The sequence below is a fragment of the Rattus norvegicus genome, chromosome 20, assembly GCF_021556685.1.
Source record: "Rattus norvegicus strain SHRSP/BbbUtx chromosome 20, alternate assembly SHRSP_T2T, whole genome shotgun sequence".
NCBI classification, from domain to species: Eukaryota; Metazoa; Chordata; class Mammalia; order Rodentia; family Muridae; genus Rattus; species Rattus norvegicus.
The window spans coordinates 43,459,237-43,474,365 of record NC_141553.1 but is presented as its reverse complement, the minus strand read 5'-3'; the positions used below and the strand labels follow the sequence as shown (position 1 = coordinate 43,474,365).

The window sequence follows — 15,129 nt, the reverse complement described above, 5'->3', positions numbered from 1 at the left end:
GTTGTGAGCCTAGCCTTTAACGGCTGAGCCATCTCTCCAGCCCCATTAGGATATTTTCTTAATTAGTGATTTGGGAGGGGGCAAGCCTGTTGTGGATTTGGCCTTCCTTACGCTGGTGGTCCTGAGTACTAGAAGAAAGCAGGTCTAGCAAGCCACAAGGAACAAGCCAGTAAGCAGAACTACTCCATAGCCTGTGAATCAGCTCCTGCCTCCAGGTTCCTTCTTGATTTGACTTCCTGTCTTGGCTTCCCTCAGTAGATTGTCATTCAGGATATATAACCAAATAAATATTTTCTTCTTCAAGTTGCTTTAGGGCATGATGTTTTTGTCATCATCATCATCAGATTATTATTATTATTATTATTATTATTATCATTATTATAGTTTTTGGAGACAGGGTAGCACTGGCTCTCCTAGAACTCACTCTGTAGACCAGGTTAATCCCTGAGTTCTGGGATTAAAGGTGTGCACCACCACTGTTGGGCTCACCACAGCATTATTAACCCTAAGACAGGAAGCTTATTTTTCTAACTGAATTAAAAAACTTAGCCTAGTTTAATTAATGAGAAATAATATAATTTCACTCTGACTCCAGAAATCATGCACACACACACATCTGACTCCAGAAATCATACACACACACACACACACACACACACACACACACACACACACACACACACAGTGGGAGCCCTTTTAGAAGTTAGACCTGTAATGGACTACTAGAAATGGAAGACTAATTTGTTTTGAATACCATCTTGGGAAGGAATGATGAGAAAGTATTTGTTGCTAAATAAGAAGTGAGCAGTAACATTTTACTGTACAAAGTCCTGCTAGCTTGCCAAAACTGACACAGTAAACAATTCAATCACTCATCAAGCAGCGTAAGGAGAGGGCATCGTCACCAGATTGCTGCACATAATTTGATGGATAGTCTAGGTATTCATTTGCCAAACAAATGCCTGGTAAGGCAATATCTTAGTCCATAAGGATAAAATTCTCAGGTAATCTCAACAGGTCTTGTCTTTCATGGTGCTTAGTCTAATCATTTAAGCAATTTAATGATTGCCATGATCAAATCATGTTTTTAAAGAAAAACATTCAGTATTTGAAATAAAAGTTTGACCTGATATGATTGTTCAGTAGGTGAAAGGGTTTGCTGTTGAACCTGCTGACCTGAGTTGGCCCCTTGTATTTCATGGTAGAAAAGCAAAGCCAACTTCACAAAGCTGTCCTTTGATCTCTCGCCACTGCACCCACAGATAACTGTTGCCTTTGGTTCTAATATGTACAGGACTCATTCAATGGAGGTGTGGTGGCTTGAGTATGCTTGGCTCAGGGAGGTGTGGCCTTGTCAGAACAGGTGTGGCCTTGTTGTATGAAGTGTGGCACTTTAAAGGGTGGGCTGTGAGACTCTCTTTCTAGCTCTCTGGAGGCCAGTCATTCCCTGTTTGCTTTTGAAACAAGATGTAGAACTGTCAGCTCCTCCTGCATCATGCCGGCTTAGGCACTGCCATGCTTCTGCCTTGATGATAACAGGTTGAACCTCTAAACCCATAAGCCAGCCCTGATAAAATGTTGTCCCTTACAAAAGTTGCCTATGTTATGGTGTCTCTTCATAGCAATGAAATTCTAACTACAACAGGATTGTGCAATAAAAGAAATCTCCCTCTCTCTCTCCCACTCTCCCTGCCTCTTCTCTTCACTCTTTTCTCTTCTTTCTCTTGCCTCTTCTCCTTGTCTCGTTCTCCCATTAAATCTCTCCACATGGAAAAAAAAATCTCCACAGTGTTAGCCATTTCAGTTCAGTAGAGAGCTCCTAACTTGCAAGCAATTCTCATGGTGGTCCCTGCTAATAAAGAGAATGCTACCCAATTTCAGAATCTTGCTGAGGTTAGACCATTTAACCAACAGGACAAAAAGTAATTTCCTTGTGAATTCCCTATTTCTCTTCCTGCTTTGGAAGCAAAGGATTTCACATTCTAAACAGCATCTGAACACTCATTGCCTAGTTCTACGCTTCTTTGATTAGCATTCCTTTTGAACTCATACTAATTAAGAATTAATCTTATTGACATGGGGAACCTCTACGAAGTGACATGCTTTTCTTATTCCATCAACCTTCCATTACTGTGGTTTCATTGCTATATTCAACAATGTGCTAAACTTCCCGGAAATAATTTGTGTGAATGGCCAATAAGACAGGAGGATGAAGTATTTTATCCCTTCAAATACTGTCACTCTAATCCTCTGAAGATCCTTTCTGGTCCTGAGGGTGGCAGTGTGCTGCATTGAATTGCTCTCTAGAGATGAAGCCCTCACTATCCCATCTGCCAAGCACATTGGCAGCAGTGGTTCAAAGAAAAGAGCCCCTCTGCTGGCATTGTCTATGAGGGAAGGAACTGCCTTCTCCAAGGTATGCCTCCTCTCCATGGCTGCAGGTTTCCACCCAGTGACTGGTAACTGTGGGGCAGGAGGGCCAGATCCCCTTTCCAAGTTTTAGGACTCCTCTTATGAGCTATCTGGGTCAAAAGTGACAAGATGAGGCTCCTGCCTTGAGACAGGTTTGCTAATGAGCTCTCCCTCTCTTGAACATTGCTTCTCTTACTATCTTACTACTGCCAATTCCCAAACGCTGTCCCAAACTCTGCGTTCATAGGCTCCCTAGGAGTCTGTCTTCAGTGATATTAGTAAAGACTGCAATAAGACTATTACCTGTTGTTTAATATTGAAACTCGCTTTTTAATCACTCAATAGAGAAACCAATTTTATAAACCAAATACTCCAATTTGACAAAATTCAATGTTACGTTTAACACAGAATATGTATTTGAGTTACTATGTCAACAACACATGTGATCCTTTTTCCAAATGCTACACACATATTTTGGAATAGGAAGGAGCTAACATAATTTATAAAGAGAAGAATTCATGTAAGATATGATCACAATAAACATTGCTAACTTTTGTATGAATAAACATTTGTCCTCTCTCCATTAAAGCGTGTTTTGTTATTACAGGTGTTGGTCCTCAGATGTGATAGATTTTCATTCAGGTGAGCAGGAGGCTGTCTGGAAGGACAGACACACTATGGCTGCCTAGCATCCACATCTGTACATCCCCTCTCTGTCCAGAACTTCACTTAGTTATGCGCAACCTCAGTGTTGGTCTTTGAAGTCTTGCCAAAGTGGAAATGATGTTTTAGTGCTGTTAGAAAGTAAATAGAGAAGGAAGTGGGAAAATCTCTGTGAAATGACTACGAGAAGAGAGCTCATGAAATGAAAATTTTAGCATGAAGACCTAAGCTCCAAGCAATGCCACCATGGCATTCCGATTCCGCCCAGCAAAGCACTGTAGAAATAGGGACCAGCCCTTGAATCAAAGGAAAAGTCCCGTGCAAAGTGAAGGCATGGTGAGTGGAAGCGAAGCACCGTCTTCAAGTGGAATCTAATAGAGAAACCCAATATGGCAAAAAGACAATAGAGAAGCTAGGTACATAACTATGGAGGCATGGGTTGGGCAGGTAATGTGTCATTTTCCTCAATCTGAGATACCTCTAGATAACATTTAGAACTCCGTGGCTCAGAGTACAGAAATCAACTGGAAAGCTCTCAGCAGTAAACAACCTTATATTCCAAGTAAACAAGCTTATATTTATTTGTTGTTTCTTAGTGTCCTCAGTTCCTCCATATACCCAGTATATGGTTTGGAAGGAATTGACTCTTTTCATGTCTCTGGGGGTGGAACCTGATTGGCATAAACCGGATATCATCTCATCTCCAGGTCACTCTAATTGGTTCAGGGTTGACTCACTAGGTTAGTATCCTAAAACACGCAAGCAGAGGAATTGCACATTGTCATGTTGTGACGGTGACAGAGGAAGTGAATAAGGCTGGGATCAGCGCTGAGGAACAACAGCGAGAACCAAAGATGAATTCATTGAAACAAATTCATCGCTGTGCTGGATCAAGAGTCCTCGGAAACCAGCTGATTATTGTCGCTACTCCTTAAATCAGTGGGACTTCCGCCATACAGGGAAGCTCTGTGACTACTGTCAGTTGTGTCTCAGCACCCACAAGAATACCCAGCGTGAACAGGTAGCACACTAATTGGTAACTAACAGAGGTAAGAACCGTGGCTCGAATTCCCTGCTTGGCCCTAAGTGGTAATTTTACTTAACTACTCCAAATCTCATTTCCTTTATTTGAAAAACCAAAGAGTTCCCCCGATTCGTTATTAAAAAAATAAAGCCATTCCTCTGCTCACACGAAGTCATTGTGACTTAATGCAGATTGTTGCTGTAGTGATCTCAGACACACTAAAGACTGAGAGCTGAGGTAGCACTGATATCAGCACATAAGCTAAGCCCTCGGAGAATTTTCATTAGGCAAGGGTTAAAGCAGTTCTGTTCCTGCCTCAGCTGACTGCCTGAGTGTGAAATTATGGTAGTTCATAGATGATGCACATCGGAAACCTGGGAGAAACAAGCAGGGTCATCATCGTTTCTTTTGTAATTTCCTGAATGTGGAGCTGAGGCTCAGGAAAATTGTTGAACAAAATTGTGATTCTCGAATTCTTAATCGAAATTAAATCTGGTGATGAGTTTTTGTTCAGAATACAGAGAGGAATGTTTTCATTTGGGAAAATGCACTCTCTCTGTAGTTGGTCTAGTTTTAAGCTGAGCCTGTCTGAGACTTCTGGCAAAGCACCATCAGATCTATCACCTTTGACCTCAGGGCAGGGAGGAAGTAGAAGCTATATCTTTTTGTAATTTCCATGGTTAAGGTTGTTCTTAGTTACAATCTAGGGCAAACTTATCAGATAAATAAACAAGTGAGATCCACAAGGAATGTTAATTTTTCAATTTTAAATTTTTGATGGATGTATTTAATAAAGAGAAAACAAGTTAACTTAATTTTAGTAATTTTATTTAGCCTGTTATACTAAAGCCCTTGTTTCAGTACGTAACAATTGTAAAAATAGGGAGATATTTTGAATCTCTTTTGGTGCCATATCTTTCTGCTGTTGTTTATTTTATTTTATTATCATTATGATTTTCTGTATGTGGTGTGTATGTGTGTGTGTGTGTGTGTGTGTGTGTGTGTGTGTGTGTGTGTGGTATATCTGTGATGTGAATGTGCTAGCATGTGTACATATACACCACAGCTCAAGTCTGGAGGTCAGAGGACAACCTCACAAATTAGTATTTTAATTCTACCATGAATGTTTGTAATCAAACTCAAGTAGCTATGTTTGGAAGGCAAGAACCTGTACCTGCTTAGCTGTCTCACCAATCATGGTTCTAAATCTTTAAAATCAGAAATAACAACACTGTTTAATAACACCCAAAGAAAAGGGTTTCTCCCTCCTGCGATTTTGATGCCAAAATCAAATGGTACCTTAGGCATTTCATTTGTTCATCTCTGAGAAGCCAGAATTCCCCTTTTCCAGAAGCAATGAGACTTTAATATAGTCCAACACTGGGGAAAAACAAGTAGCAGGTGAGGAGAGTGGAGGAGGCTGAGAGCTTTGCTGCAACTTGCCCACACTTGTAGAATTGGTCCAGATGTTTACAAGTGGCACTGTTCACATTCAGAAGTCACAAACATGTTCACACAAGGAATGATAGAGGTTTTGGAACCTGCCGATATATTGACCGAATAAGAAGACAATATTTCAGCTATTAATCACTCTGTTTTTCTCTGTAACTCTTCCTTTTTCCCTTCTTCATTTAAGCAGACAGTGGGCCTTCTGCTTCCTGCTGCAGGGTAATACTAAGGGGAGGTGAAAAATAGAAATGTTCTCTCTGTTTTTTGTTTGTTTGTTTGTTTGTTTGTTTGGTTTTTTTTTTTGGATACAAAATTCCCTTCAGGCCATTTAGAGATGTATGCAATAGGAACCTGGGAGATAGTATGGGTACATAGAGCAAATGGTTTGGACAGAAATGGAAACACGAAGGGCAGCCTCCAGGCACAGAAGCCAGAGAGAAGAGCTCAAAAGAAAGGGAGGCACTAGAAAGAAGAGAATGTGTGAGAGCCACCAGAAGAAAGACCAAGAGGGAAACAATTCTGTATAGCAAAGATGTGCCCACAGGGGTCCCAGGAGACAATTGGGTATTTGAATCTAGAAAGGGCTGAAGAGATCTTCAGAGTAATGCACCACGCATGTCTGTGGCAGCCAGCAAGACTCAAGAATAAGTTACTCACTTGTCCCTGTCCTGATAAGTTGGCAAGGGAATCTTGTAAGAGAATATATATATATATATATATATATATATATATATATATATATATATATATATATATATATGGCTATTCTGGAAGGGTCAGCATAGTCTTAAAACAGCAGGCAGCTGTGCTATGGAAAAATAGTGTGCTGTCTATTGGACAAGCATTCCTGTGAATTGAGAGCTGCACAGATTGTGACAGGGGCTACAGAGTCCACAAAAATGACTGCTGTAACTCAAGTGAATAGTGAAGTCTGTACTTGGATAGCAGTCCCTCCAGAGAGATGAAATCATGTCCAATTCTACTGAGGAAGCAAGACTGGCAGTGTTTGGTGAATGGAGGTGGTAAACAGACAAAAGTAGATTCAGGGCATATCCCAAGTTGTTGAGCTAGAACTTCTGAAATATGATAATCCTTCTGAGGTGCTTATCAACTCTAGCACTGTTTCAAACTGTCAACAACTCATTTAGCCCACAGAGTACTCCTACTCTGTATACCTTGAGACACTGTTTCAGAGAAACCAAGTGATGTACTCCACATCACAGATCGTGAAGAGGAGGGGCCGTGGTTTTGAAGATGTTGAGTTCAGCATCTAAGCCACACACCGCTGCTGTTGGGTAAGAGACCACACGGAGCTCTGAAACCGATTAAACCAGGAAAAGCCTACTTGATGCAAGGCTGGGATTTTGATATCAAGGTACCAGATATCTGATAACTTCTGTCCAAATGCCAAGCCTGTCCTTATCCCTTTGTTTGTATATGTCTTACAGATGAGTTTCTTTTTAATACGCCATTATGGAGTGCAGATCCAAATAAACTGTTCTTAAGCCAGTCTTCTAATAAGTTTAGCCTCTGAATCATTAAATACAGAGGCTCCCAATTGCCTCCTCTTATTCCCAAATAAAAGACAATGGCTGACTTTATTCACTTGAGCCCTCCTTTGAATGGCTAGTTTAACTCTGTGTAGAGGGCATGAAACTTTTTCTGTTGCTTCAGCACCTAAGAGGAGTCAGGATTTACTTGATGGGAAATTTGAATTTAGATTAAAAACAACAGCAAAATTCCATTCAAAACCAGCATGTCTGTATCAGCCAGATAATGACAAGCAGCATGGAGGTCACTAGCAGAAGCAGGTCAAATTGGCACTGCTTCACACTTGGGAGGAGCAGGAAGTCCGAGACTGGAAGGAAGGCAAACCATGTGTCTACAGCATGCAGTGAGCTGCTGGCTTTAAGATCAGGGTCCACACTGGGGGCCACCTGGGGTGAGGCACCCCTCTGCAGTTCCCCAGACTTGTAATTGAATTCTTTTGCCCCGTCCCTTTGCTCTGGCTTTTGATCCTTGCTGGCAGTCAATTTTCCTCCAATTTAAAACCTGTTGCTTGTCCTGACCTCATGCTATATTCTTCTTACTGCCTGGAGTCCTAGTTTTGATCTTCTCAATGCTGACCTGTCCTACACACATTGATTTCTATTTGATAAGGATTTGCAGACAGTGTAGAAAGCAAATATTTACACAGAGGTTTTGGGCAAAGAACCTCCTTACTGAGGTTCAGACTTCCATTTAGTGAAATATTTATTCTTGTATAATCTACACTTGGTCATACCACACTGTCTGGACATTAGCAGTGGGCAACACCAGTTGCAGATACTGTTGTTCTGTTATGGAATTGAACCTTTAGATTAACTTCAGTTCCCCCCTGCTTCTTCCCAGCAGCCTTTATATATTGTGTACTATTGGATATTTTGACCAATTAGAGAACAGTTCTATGTAACCAAGGACTCTGGTAAAGCCAGTAAAATTTCTATAAATGAGCTTCTGTGTTTTTATTTCATGACATTGTTGCCTCTTCATTAATCTTGGACTAAATTATATGTCTGCACAGATACATGCACACACACACACACACACACACACACACACACACACACACACACACACACGATATCACTATGATGACATTGATCTTTTATAAATGCATACCATTCTTCCCTTACTAGATTACAACCATGAATCAGGACTATTACTCTTGGTGTTCTGTGCTTCCCCACATATCCATATCCCTCTCTCTCTCTCTCTCTCTCTCTCTCTCTCTCTCTCTCTCCCTCCCTCCCTCCCTCCCTCCCTCCCTCCCTCCCTCCCTCCATTCCATCCATCCATCCATGCATGGTTGGAGTTCAATTAGAATTGTGTGAGTTTGTGTGTGCTTCTGGGTGTTGTACCACAAGCACACTCAAGAATCTAAATTAGGATAATATACTTATGAGTTATATTTGTGTCTCATAAGGGATTGTGTTAAGAAAACCGGAGGGCATAGGTACCAGGCCTAGGGGTAAAAGGGATCTTCTCTTATAACGATGCGCTATAGTGATTGTATAGAGGTAACACATTAGATTAATGCTCAACCTATGAAGCATTCAAGTTAAAATCAATCAGTGGAACACATCAATGGTTCACCTTTATATGCTGGGAGTTCAATCACTGAGAATTTTTATGGAGTCCTTAAATATAACGATCTGCAGAAAGGTAAAGGTTGATCTCTTAAGAATGATTTTAAAAAATCAGTATGCAAGTCAGAGTCTTCTCTAAACATCTTAAAATGTAAGTTACTGTCATGAGCATTTAACAAAAAGCAACCAATGGTGGTAAAATTCTGTTCATAAGTTGATTTGTGTTTTATTTTTTTTTTGAAGTTTTAAAAAAGATTTATTTTTTATTTATTTTTTTTTATTAACTTGAGTATTTCTTATATACATTTCGAGTGTTATTCCCTTTCCTGGTTTCCGGGCAAACATCCCCCTCCCCCCTCCCCTTCCTTATGGGTGTTCCCCTCCCAACCCTCCCCCCATTGCCGCCCTCCCCCCATAGACTAGTTCACTGGGGGTTCAGTCTTAGCAGGACCCAGGGCTTCCCCTTCCACTGGTGCTCTTACTAGGATATTCATTGCTACCTATGGGGTCAGAGTCCAGGGTCAGTCCATGTATAGTCTTTAGGTAGTGGCTTAGTCCCTGGAATGATTTGTGTTTTAAATATAGCTTTTAATATTATTTATGCCATAAATATCCCAAGACCAATTGAATCGAGCAGCTCCCTTTACATTATTATATGTGTTTAATACACAGAGAAACATGGTGTAATTAATAATCCAAAGGACGGTGTGGACAAAGAGAAGAAGGCCAGCTTGAAGGGTGATGTCATAGAAAGTTGAGGGATTTTGCACACTCAGACAAGTAGAGACAACGGTTCCCCAGTCGCCTTCTCAGTGTGTGCCTCCATGTCAGCCTCCAGACAATGTTTTCTGAAGTCATATTGAGGACATACCAAGAGCTTTGTGAGAAAACGGTAAGTCAGAAGTTTTACTGCCTCCTGAATCCTCCCCTTTCTACAGTCCAATAAGATTCCATTACGTGGTTGCCATGCACTGTTGCTTCGTATCATAAGTGAAGGCATCGAAATTTCTCAATACTTTATTGTCTTAATTTGTAAATTATTTATCTGAATAGTTGAGGAACAGTTCACCTACTGAGGAGTGATTTATGAATGAAACGGTTGAAGGTCTCAGACCTGACAAGGCTGTCTTGACTCTGAGTAAGAGCCTTGCTACCTCTTTTAGCAGTATTTTATAACACATAATTTTAAGTTATGGCAACATGCTTCCACTCATTTCAAATATGAAATAAAAAGGCCTTAGCACTGTTTGAGTATTTTTATATTTGCACATACTCTAACAACAAAGTTAAAGAAATATCAGTACAGTAACATCAAGTGTTAATATAGATAAAAATCAAAGGAATTTAAAAACAATTATTTGGATATCAAGGGGAACTGTAGACTGTTATCTTTCTAGTTAATTGATATTCAGTCTCTTAATCATTTTTATTTAGGCAACTCCGGTTTTTTATTATTCAAAAGGAGAAAACATACTTGCAATAAAAAAAATCAATCCTGTGTTTTGAGTTCTTACTTTATACCATGTTTTCTCATTTAAAAAGTTAAAAATTAAAAAAAAAAAGGTCCTCACTAGCTAGTTACGAAATATGCAGTCATTTAGACAAGATAAAGCTATTTGAACTTCTAACATATTTTCTGATTTTCAAAGTCTTGAAGTTTGTTATTTCTAGGTCACTTTCTGCCTGGCTTGTTTTAGATGGTAGTTTACTTCTTGAAGTTTCTATAATTGATTTCCAGCTGAAAAGTAAAACCAGAAAGGTCTGTGACAACTTGACTCTAACTGAAGCAGTCAGGGTGTTCCCTAAAGGTGTTTATAGACTACCAAGTAGGCACCCAGCAGCAGCCTATGCCTCCTGAGATGGCTGGGAGTGGGCTGACGTATCACCACAGTCTCCTTGAAATTTGATGCTAAGAGTAAATGTGCATGAAGACAGCACCACTGTTTCAGTACCTATCAAGGGTCAATCCGAGTTAAAAATAGAAAGGGATATCCTCACTCACTCATGGAGATATATTCGTTTGTTTGTTAATTATTTATTTTCATGGTCAGAAGGAGAAAAATGACAACACAACCATGGGGGGAGTATTGAAATACATAAACCATAAGAAACACAGCAATCATCACAGAGCCATCACCTCAGTTACCTACTCTCTGCTTACTCTTATATTTCTTCCTGTACGGCTTTTTAGGCACGACTGAAAAATACATTTATTTACTTATCTGTGGGGGTGGAACTTAACCTTTTTACAAAAGATCTAAAATGTTTTCAGTAGCCACTAAAAATAATATTTTTAGTTTCAAACCCAAATATCCAGTCATATAACTACTTGTATGATATATTCACATGTAGACCACATAAACTTTACTTACTTCATTACTGACCTGATACAGACTGCTTACACACTGTTACTATTAAGTACTATACTGGAAAACATTGCCTAGTTATCAAAATTGTAGAAGTGCCTATGTGATCTGCTTTTTGTCATGTATTACAAGCTATTCTTTTAGATGTATCAAGATGTAAAAATACAAAAAAGCAAATGAGTCTAGAACCCACTCTAGGTACGGCACTGCAGTGCCCCAAGATATCTGGTGGATATCTTAATTCTCAGTCAGCAAAGCCTCTCACCTGCTTTGCTCCATCCCATTCCACACTGCCAGAGGCCTCTCTCTGAGCCTGGCAGCAAACTCTCTACCTATCTAGTTCCCAAGGCAGGTTTCCGTGCCAGAAACACACATCCCAACTCTGTGGTGGCCCAGAACAGCCACCACAAACTTTCTTACACTTAAATCACTACATGAAAGAACATACAACACAATAACCTTTGGCCCAATTGATAAGATATAATTGCCAACCTAAACATACAAAACCGAATACACATCCATCCATTAGAACATTCGTAACAACCTATAAAGGTACAGCATGGAATCTTAACGTCACCTGCCATATTGTTCTGTCACGGCTTCTCTCCCTGTCCCTCCTGTCTCTTCCTCCTTTCCGTTCTAGTCTCCTCCTCTTCCTTCAAACTTTTCTCCTCCCGCCCATCCTTCCTTCTTGTCCAATGACAGGCCTCCTTCTCTCTTGTACCTGCCTCACCTGTGACATTTTTACTTTTTATATTTTTACAACAACAGATGGCAAACAAATGTGATGGGCAAGAATCCACTAGTAATCCTAAGAGTTGAGAGAACGTTTTTCTTTTCTAAGTAAGAGGAGGCCCGTGCCATGTTAAGTCATGTGATATCTCAAGTGCGGGAATTTAAACAAAGAAACAGGGAAGTAGCCTGAGCTGTCAGGCTGTAGGTCCCCTGCTGTGTGATAAGTAATGGCAGATCATAGAGTTAGAGATTAAAAGCTGCTTTTAAAAGAAGGTTGTTTAGAAAGTCTTTCAGGATACTCATATTCCTTCTAACGTGGGCTCCACAGGAATTTTGGGTTGAAATCCTAGTTAGACAAGCTATTTCTTAATGAAAGGTATTATTAGAAGGTGATTTAAGTTTGTTTTTAAGGAGAGAGTACAGAGATTACCCGAATCACATGGGGATTTTCACCCATGGTTCAGAACTTAAGGAAAATTAGTCACTGACTCCAAGTAGAGAGTTGTGATAAATGTCTGTAACACCAGGCAGAATGAATACAGACATATATTCTAGAAGTTATTAAGGTTAAATAAAAATCTGTGGCTCCAGGTAGAGAGCTTAACAGATGGATATATTTTGGGCTAAATAAAGTCCTGGTTTGATATGTTGCTTATTGGTATTAGAATTGATAGAAGGTATTTAGTTTGTTTTATGAATTACCCCGCTAAAGGTCATATGGCTTGTTAGTACCGGCTAGTGAGATTTTGTGGCTACTTTTGATATTTACCACAACAGGAAGCTCAGGTTCTCTTAACGTGGGCTCCATGGGAATTTTGGGTTTATTTCCTGATATCACAGAGTACAAAAGCCTATCGGGCTCATTGTTTAGCTTACTTCCTTTTTAAAAAATTGTTTGATCTTCATAATGGGTGTGACTTTGAGTTTTATGGTCATATTATTACTCTGGGAGAGAGTGCAAGATACAAGCTTTTCTGGTTATAGACTAAGGAACACAGTATTTTGGGGGAAAGATTTTGTCTTTGTGTTTTTAAAAAATGTGATTAGGCTCTGGAAACATCACAGAGTCATACTGATCAGATTTGATAGAGGTAGACTGCCTAAAAAAGATTGATTCAGGAGAATCAAACAAGATATCTTGATTCTAAACTTTTGTCTTGAGAGTTGTATTTTGTAGAATGTGCTTACTTGAATTCCTGGTCTCAAGGACTTTCAGCTGGGTCCAGTCAGGACTTATCAGCTACAGCATTTGCTTCATTCTTCCTACTCCCTACCCTCAAGGATATCTCAATGCCCACATTCAGCTGGAAGAAGTTATGGAGGACTCGTAGACCCAATTCCATGGACTCTTGGGGGTCTGAAAGTGGTTATTCTAAAGTTGTTTTTATGAGTAATTTAAAACTGGTTGTAATTGAACAGGGAGGAATTAGCTAGATTGAGTTGCACAGTCATAATCTCATTTGGTAACTAAGCTAAAATCATATCTTTGTTTTGGTATAGAATTTATTTGTCAAAAAAGTTTAAAAGTATAGGGCTTAGAGCCAGTCCTTCCATTGATATCATTACAAACTTCTGAGTTGATTACACAAGTGAGTAAAGGGCTAAATAGCAAATTCATGGTTCTGACTTTGTGAGAGTACTTTCAAGATAATATTAAGATATAAAGACAACAGTCCAGATTGTCTTATAATGGCTTACCAAAACCGTCAGAAATCTACAAAATTTGAGATTTAAACTTATTTATCTTTTATTGAGACATATCTGCTCCTAACAGTTCCCCTTTGGTGGATTTAATTAAGAATTTGAACATCTCTACTCCAGGTGAGGGAATACTTTGTGGCCAGGCAGCCACTGCCTGTTTCATCTGCAGACTAATATTGTCCAAAAAAGGACAAATTATGCAGAATAGTTGACCGATAAACTCTGTCAAGACAGGGTGATCGTTGTTTTCTACTCTCAAAATTCAAAATCTGCATTTCAACAGTTTGTCAGTTGACTTTGGGCCAGAAGGCTGAAGACTTGCACTCACATGTTGCTAACAGGGGACTGTGCTAGTGGAGATTTGTCCCTACAACCTCTCAGTTCTGGAAGCCATGTTAGGCTTCCTATGTGTATAGATATTTGGTCATTCTCAGATTTCTGATGGGGTCGACGACTGATTATAGTCTCTTAGCCTATGAGGCTGTTTAACTCTGAAAATACATATTTTATTGGATAGTTATCAGATAGTATACAAGCTAGCCAAGATATAATATGGATTTTAAGTTTTTCTTAAGCTGGAATGGATAAAAAATGTTCTGTTTAACTGATATAGTGTTGGACTGGGTGTTAGATATATTTTATGATTTTAATTACAAAATAATAATAGTTGTGCTCAGCTTATATTTGAGAGAAAAGTTTTTTTTCTAATTAAACAAAAAGGGAGAAATGTGGAATGATGTCACAGGTGAGGCAGGTACAAGATAGAAGGAGGCCTGTCATTGGACAGGAAGAAAGGATGGATGGGAGAAAAGTTTGAAGGAAGAGGAGGAGACTGGAATGGAAAAGAGGGAGGAAGAGACAGGAGGGACAGATAGAGAAGCCATGACAGGACAATATGGCAGGTGACGGTAAGATTCCACATTGTACCTTTACAGGTTATTAATGGATGTATGTATGTTGGGTTTTGTATGTTTAGGTGGGCAATTATATCTTATCAATTGGGCCAAAGGTTACTGTGTTGTGTTCTTTCATGTAGTGATTTAAGTGAAAGAAGATGTGCAGTGGCTGTTCTGGGCCACCACAGAGTTGGGATGTGTTTCTGGCATGGAAACCTCTTGGGAACTAGATAGGTAGAGAGTTTGCTGCCAGGCTCAGAGAGAGGCCTTTGGCAGTGTGGTATGGGATGGAGCAAAGCAGGTGAGAGGCTTTGCTGACTGAGAATTAAGATATCCACCAGATATCTTGGGGCACTGCAGTGTCGTACCTAGAGTGAGTTCTAGACTTACTTGCTTTTTATATTTTTACAAAACATCAAGATATTCAAAGTTACGTGAAAATGCCAACTTCTTTAACATTGCTCATGAGCACTGTATTACATTTTTATCTCACTCCAAGACTTAGTGCTAAGTTGATCTTTGGTAGCAAGTCAATCTGAGCACACATTCTTGTGCTTATTGGCTATTTTACATTTCCTTGTCCTTTTCGTTTCCCAGTGAGGCTTCTCTCTTTCTTCTTTATAGACTGGGGGGTATTTTTATGGTCCCTTTGGTGGGCCTTTGTGTATCGAACATTCAGGAAAAGCTTGGGCTGGCGCTGTAAACCTAAGAGCTTCAGCCTACGGGAGGCATTTAAAGTCCAGGAACAGATGTGA

The 15,129-nt window shown here is 39.7% G+C and overlaps 1 protein-coding gene and 1 long non-coding RNA gene across 4 annotated transcripts in view; one reads left to right on the top strand and one right to left on the bottom strand.

Annotated features, from left to right (window-relative positions):
• Positions 1-15,129, bottom strand: part of Hs3st5 (heparan sulfate-glucosamine 3-sulfotransferase 5) — a 332,523-nt gene that overhangs the window by 241,199 nt on the left and 76,195 nt on the right.
• LOC134483815 (uncharacterized) overlaps positions 1-15,129 on the top strand; it is a 65,029-nt gene that overhangs the window by 44,281 nt on the left and 5,619 nt on the right. The window contains exon 5 of the long non-coding RNA XR_015645241.1: positions 9,349-9,568. This is a non-coding gene — a long non-coding RNA (uncharacterized LOC134483815). The remainder of the gene's footprint in view (positions 1-9,348; positions 9,569-15,129) is intronic.